This window comes from Zingiber officinale, chromosome 1A (assembly GCF_018446385.1).
Source record: "Zingiber officinale cultivar Zhangliang chromosome 1A, Zo_v1.1, whole genome shotgun sequence".
NCBI lineage: Eukaryota > Viridiplantae > Streptophyta > Magnoliopsida > Zingiberales > Zingiberaceae > Zingiber > Zingiber officinale.
In genome coordinates, this window is record NC_055987.1 from 30,289,118 (window position 1) to 30,295,741 (window position 6,624).

The window sequence follows — 6,624 nt, forward strand, 5'->3', positions numbered from 1 at the left end:
CCTGCAAGATCGGATGAGACTGAGGTACTCATAATCTGCCTCGGAAATATATAATACCCTCCTCATCTCGTGTGAACTCGGTCTACTGCCCGGAAGCTATCTGGCTGCCAATGGACTGTAAGTGCTGATCACCGGTTTGGGCCTCTCGGATCCTCATCCTGATTGACGACTGAGCAACCATGGTAACCAACATACCCTGCTCTGTCCGTCCCTGCTCCTGAAGGCCCAACTCGGAAAAACCCTGAATCAAGTCCGTGACTGAAGCTCGGTGGCAAGCCAAAGTCCCTCTGGACTTCCTGCTGAGTGCATCGGCAACCACATTAGCTCTCCCCGGGTGGTAGCTAATGGTACAATTATAATCCTTCAGGAACTCCATCCATCTCCTCTATCGGAGATTAAGCTCCTTCTGGGTGAACATATATTTGAGATTCTTATGATCAGTAGGAATATCAAAGGTAATGTCGTACAGATGATGTCGCCAAATCTTCAAAGCAAATATAATGGCGGCCAACTCCAGATCATGAACTGGGTAGTTCTTCTCATGCTCCTTCAACTGTCGAGAAGCATAGGGGACTACCCTGCCGTGCTGCATCAGAGCAGCACCCAAACCCTAAATAGATGCGTCGGTATAGAGTACGAATCCGTCCTCTCCAGAAGGCAAAACCAAAACTGGTGCCAACACTAATCTCCGCTTCAGCTCTTGAACGTTGGTCTTGCAAGCTTCTGTCCAAGTGAACTTCACGCCTTTCCTGGTCAGGCGTGTCAGCGGCACAGCAATCCAGGAGAAACCCTCGACGAACCGTCTGTAATATCCAGCTAGTCCCAAAAAACTATGGATCTCCTGTACTGATTTCGATTGCTCCCAACTAGTGACAGCCTTGATCTTCTGAGGATCTACTGAAATACCTCGGGTAGAGACCACGTGTCCCTGAAAACTGACTGAAGATAACCAGAAGGCACACTTGTTGAACTTCGTGTATACCTAATGTCGTCGAAGACTCTCCAAGACTGTGCGAAGATGTTGCACATGTTCCTCCTCGAAACGTGAGTAGACCAATATGTCATCGATGAAAATGATAACAAATTGATCAAGATACTCCAGGAAGGCGTGGTTCATCAGATCCATAAATACCGCTGGAGCATTGGTAAGCCCAAATGGCATTACCAAAAACTTATAATGGTTGTATCTGGAATGAAATGTTGTCTTCTGAATATCAGATTCTTTGACTCTCAGCTGATGATATCCAGACTGCACATCAATCTTAGAATATACTGATGTATTTCTGAGTTGATCAAACAAATCCTTGATCCATGGTAAGGGGTACTTATTTCTGATGGTCACTACATTCAGCTGTCTGTAATCAATGCACAACCTCATAGTACCATCCTTTTTCTTGACGAACAATACCGGAGAACCCCACAGAGAAATTGATTAACTCCTTAGCATATTTAGTTTGATAAATGTAGATTCCATCTTTGGTTTGTTTTATTTGTAAGCCTAAGAAAAAATTGAGTTCTCCGACCATGCTCATTTCAAATTCACTTTCCATTAATTTAACAAATTCCTTCAAAAATTTTGAATTAGTTGAACCAAAGATTATGTCGTCAACATAGATTTGGGCGATAAAGATATCTTTTTCTATAGTTTTTACGAACAAGGTCGGATCGATTTGACCTTGGTTAAAGTCTTTGGAAATTAAGTAATTAGATAATCTTTCATACCATGCTCTTGGGGCTTGTTTTAGTCCATATAAGTACAATCACTAGCAATTCGAATATAATTACAAAAATGAATACAGGAAATGCTAGTGAAACAAAGTAATATCGACAAAGAAATTAACTAAAAACCGAAGGAGCACTTTGTCGGAGCTTTGTTGGCGTCGCAGGAACGTAGAGCAGCAGGACCAGCAGTAGAAGAGTTCTCAGATTGATTGTTGAAGAAGCTCCATCCCTGGGGCTTCTTTTATATGCCCGGCGCTGGATCCCCGGCGCCAGTGCGACGTGGCGGCTCTAATCAGAACTCCACGTGGCGACGACTCGGCCTGGATAAAATTCACCTCGGGCACGGATCCCTTCCGCCGGACCTCTTCGAAACTTCCTTTCTGCAAGAGTTAGTCAGAGGCACATATGTATTACGCAACACAGTTGTTAGCACAATTTATGAAATAGAATTAACGGTAAAAAATATGACTTAGATTCCTCCTCGAGACCGGAATCTAGTCACGATCTCGACTTAGATATCCGAAATGGATCTAAGCCGGATCGACGCCTAATGTTCCCTTCCCGGGAACGCGTCCTTGCAGTCACTCCCCTCCAGTGACTTACCTCACTTACCTGCCAGACGTCCGGTCAGCCCGTCGACCCATCTGGACTTCTCGCCAGCTATCCGGTCAGCCCGTTGACCTAGCTGGACTTCTTGCCAAGCGTCTGGTCAGCCCGTCGACCCGCTTGGACTTCTCGCCAGCTATCCGGTCAGCCCGTCGACCTAACTGGACTTCTCGCCAGCTATCCGGTCAGCCCGTCGACCTAGCTGGACTTCTTGCCAGACATCCGGTCAGCCCGTCGACCTGTCTGGACTTCTCCTGCACACTCGATCAAAGTGTCAGACAACAACAAAACTAACTTAACCCATTTGTCATTCATCAAAACTTAGGTTAGACCGTTAGTGCTACCCGCACCAACAGGCAGTCCGAGGGACGAGGTGCTGCGGAAGAGTACACCGGCGTACGAGAAGGAAGCGCTCGGTGGTTCCGAGGGACGAAAGCCAGAGCGGAAGATTGCTCGGGGAGTAAGAGACGCAGCTAGCGAGAAGGTCGACGACCGAGGGACGAAGACTGCGGATGAGTACGCTGGCGGACGAGAAGGAAATACGCGGCAATTCCGAGGGACGAGAAGCCGGAGGGAAGCCCGCTCGAGAAGACCGGAAGTTGGGTTCGAGTGAACCCTTTTCCGGATGGCAGAGATCACCCAAGTGAGCGGATCCGGAGGAAAAGAACCGGACTGAGGCGGGACTGAACCAGAGAAGAGGTCCCGGACGAAAAAGTCAATGGCTGTTGACTTTGGGCTCCGGGGCGCCCGGAACAGTCCGGGGCGCCCGGACCCTGATTTTGACCAAGATCGCGATTTACGCGATCTGAACGTTGGGGGATAAAATTTTATCCCCCCAGGGCTCCCAGAACCCTTCCAGGCGCCCCGACCAAGGCTATAAATATAGCCTTGGTCCAGAAGCTAATCATCAGTTCAGAAATTGTATCAACACTTGTGTGCTTCCACTGCTTTGATTAGTTTCTTTCTTTTTGTGCCTACACTGCTGTAAACGAGGCTTCTCCGCCTGAAGGAGTTCTAAGTGCAATCATCTTCCTTGGATTAACAACCTCCCCGGTTGTAACCAAGTTAAATCCGGTGCCTCGTTTTTATGCTTTATTTTCTGCTTAATCTATTTTTCAAGTGTTAGCTTAATTGTTCGAGAAAGGGTTGTGTTTTATTCAGGGCTATTCAACCCCCCCTTCTAGCCGGCCCAACGGTCCTACAAGTGGTATCAGAGCCGAGACGCTTCAGGAGGACTAACCGCCGAACGAAGCAACGAGATGGCCGGATCTAACATCCACCCACCAAAATTCGAGGGGGACTTTGCAAGCTGGAAGAAGCACATGGAGGTATTTTTCGGCACCGATTTTGATTTATTACTAATAATGGAACTCGGTTTTGAAGCTCCCAAGGGCAAAGCGAAAAATCAATGGACAAAGAAAGAGCAGGCCGAGTACGTGGCAAACAAGAAAGCAGAATTCCATTTGCTAACCGTACTTCCGCCACAAGAAGTCAACCGTGTCGGCACCTACAACTCGGCAAAGGAGCTTTGGGAGAAGTTCCTTGAATTACACGAAGGAACATCCGAAGCCAAGCTTGCGAGACGGGACTTACTTCGCAACCAGCTCACCAACCTCCGTCTTGAAGAAGGTGAAACAATTGCACATCTACACTCAAGGATACAGGAGCTCATCATCGGACTTTCGAATCTCGGAGAAGAGGTAAGTAACCGAGATTCGCTCAGGTACGCTTTAAATTCCTTCCCTAGAAATTCAAAATGGGCATCACTAGTAGATGCTTTTTACATTTCGAAGGACTTAGAAAAAAATTTCATTAGAAGAATTTTTTTCAACATTTGAAGTGCATGAGTCAAGATGCGCAGGAATGAGGGAGCCAAAGAACAACGTCGCCCTCAAAGCTTCGAGAGACGAACTTGAATCGGAATCTTCTCTCGACGACGAAGAAATGGTAATGATGGTAAGACGATTTAAGAAGTTATACAATTCTAGAAAAACTAACCATCCACAGGGTAGAAAGAAAAGAACGATCCGCTGCTACCATTGCGACGAAGAAGGGCATGTCAAGGACAACTGCCCAAGTGAAGAACAAAGACAAGGGTAAGAAGCTTATCCAAAAGCGAAGGCCCTGAAGGCGGCGTGGGACGATACCTCGTCCGAATCGGAAGTCGAAGCTTTCTCGGACTCGCATCGATGGCGAGTCATCAAGACAACGACTGCGATTCAAGCTCTTCCGAAATGAGCATCGAGAGCATCGATGAAGGGGAGACATCAAGAAAGCGGCTCGGGGAGAAACGGACAACGAGATCGACAAGGTAAGTCAGGTACGATCTCTTCCTCCCGATAAAATGTTTAAATTTGTTAAACTTTTAACAAAAGATTGCTGCAAATTAGAAAGTGAAAATAAAAATTTAAAAGTAATTCTAGCTAAGTCTTGTCCCTTAGAAGAATTAGATAAATTAAAACTAGCATATGAAAAATTGAAACTTGAAAATGATGATTTGAAAATTCAAGTAGATAACTTGAAAAACCATGCATGTTCATCTAAAACCAATGTTAGAAGATTTAATAATTTAAATTGGTACTTTAAATATCACCCTGGACAAATTAGGAACATTTCAAGAAAATATGTTCCTAAAAACTTTTTAGTTAATCCAGTAGGTTGGAACCTATATTGGGTTCCTAAATCATGCTTAAATTAATTTTTAAATTAAAATTAGCGCTTTAAGTGAGAAAATTAAACAAAGAATTTCTTTATGAGGCTTTGTCTAAGGAAGTGGTTGTTGTTCCAATAACCAAGAAGACCTAGTGCCTCGCCACGACCTGGAAATCAAAATATTGAAATAAATGTTTAATTAACTTACTAATGAAGCATTAATACAAGAATTAATTAGTGCTTGAAAAAGGTTATTCAAAACATTTTATTTCAAATTAGAAATTTACTTGCTTAGAATTTTTTTTTTCCTCAGTCAATTTAAAAAAAAAATACTTAAAAATGTAAGTTAAGATTTTTTTTAAATTCAATTTTTTTTTGATTTTTTTATACTTAGAAATATTCTCAAAAATTATTTTTTCCTAAGTTAAGAACTTTTTCTTGAAACTAGAAATCTCAGCTTAAATTATTTAGAAAATGTTTCTAAATCTCTTAAAAACTTAGGAATTTTTTTTAGAAATACTTTTTTTAAGTCTTTAACCCTTAGATTGTTTTTCTTGGAACCCCATTTTTTTGTGATCAAAGGGGGAGAAGGGAAAGTATAAGTATAGGGGGAGGTAGATAGATTTAATTTGATTTTATCTTTTCTATCTTTTTGCACTTAAATTGAAAATTAAGTTAATTTACTTAATGTTATTTAATGTCTATTTTAACCCTAGCTTAACTTGGGTTGATCACACCGAAAATGGGGAGATTGTTGGAACCCCAAGGTTGTTTTGGTGTGATCAACAAGTTAAGTTAGGTCATGTTTGTTTCTAACCTTGTGTCTAAGTGTGCAGGAGCTTAGGAACACAGGCAGTCGAGCGGAAGACGCAGCTAGCGAGAAGGACGGCAGTCCGAGGGACGAGGTGTTGCGGAAGAGTACACCGGCGGACGAGAAGGAAGCGCGCGGTGGTTCCAAGGGACGAAAGCCGGAGCGGAAGATTGCTCGGGGAGCAAGAGACGCAGCTAGCGAGAAGGTCGACGACCGAGGGACGAAGACTGCGCGGACGAGAAGGAAACACGCGGCAATTCCGAGGGACGAGAAGCCGGAGGGAAGCCCGCTCGAGAAGACCGGAAGTTGGGTTCGGGTGAGCCCTTTTCCGGATGGCAGAGATCACCCAAGTGAGCGGATCCGGAGGAAAAGAACCGGACCGAGGCGGGACTGAACCAGAGAAGAGGTCCCGGACGAAAAAGTCAACGGCTGTTGACTTTGGGTTCCGGGGCGCCCGGAACAGTCCGGGGCGCTCGGAGCCCTCCGGGGCGCCCGGAACCCTTCCGGACGCCCGGACCCTGATTTTGACCAAGATCGCAATTTACACCATCTGAACGTTGGGGGATAAAATTTTATCCCCCCAGGGCGCCCGGAACCCTTCCAGGCGCCCCGACCAAGGCTATAAATATAGCCTTGGTCCAGAAGCTAATCATCAGTTCATAAATTGTAACAACACTTGTGTGCTTCCACTGCTTTGATTAGTTTCTTTCTTTTTGTGCCTACACTGTTGTAAACGAGGCTTCTCCGCCTGAAGGAGTTCTAAGTGCAATCATCTTCCTTGGATTAACAACCTCCCCGGTTGTAACCAAGTTAAATCCGGTGCCTCGTTTTTA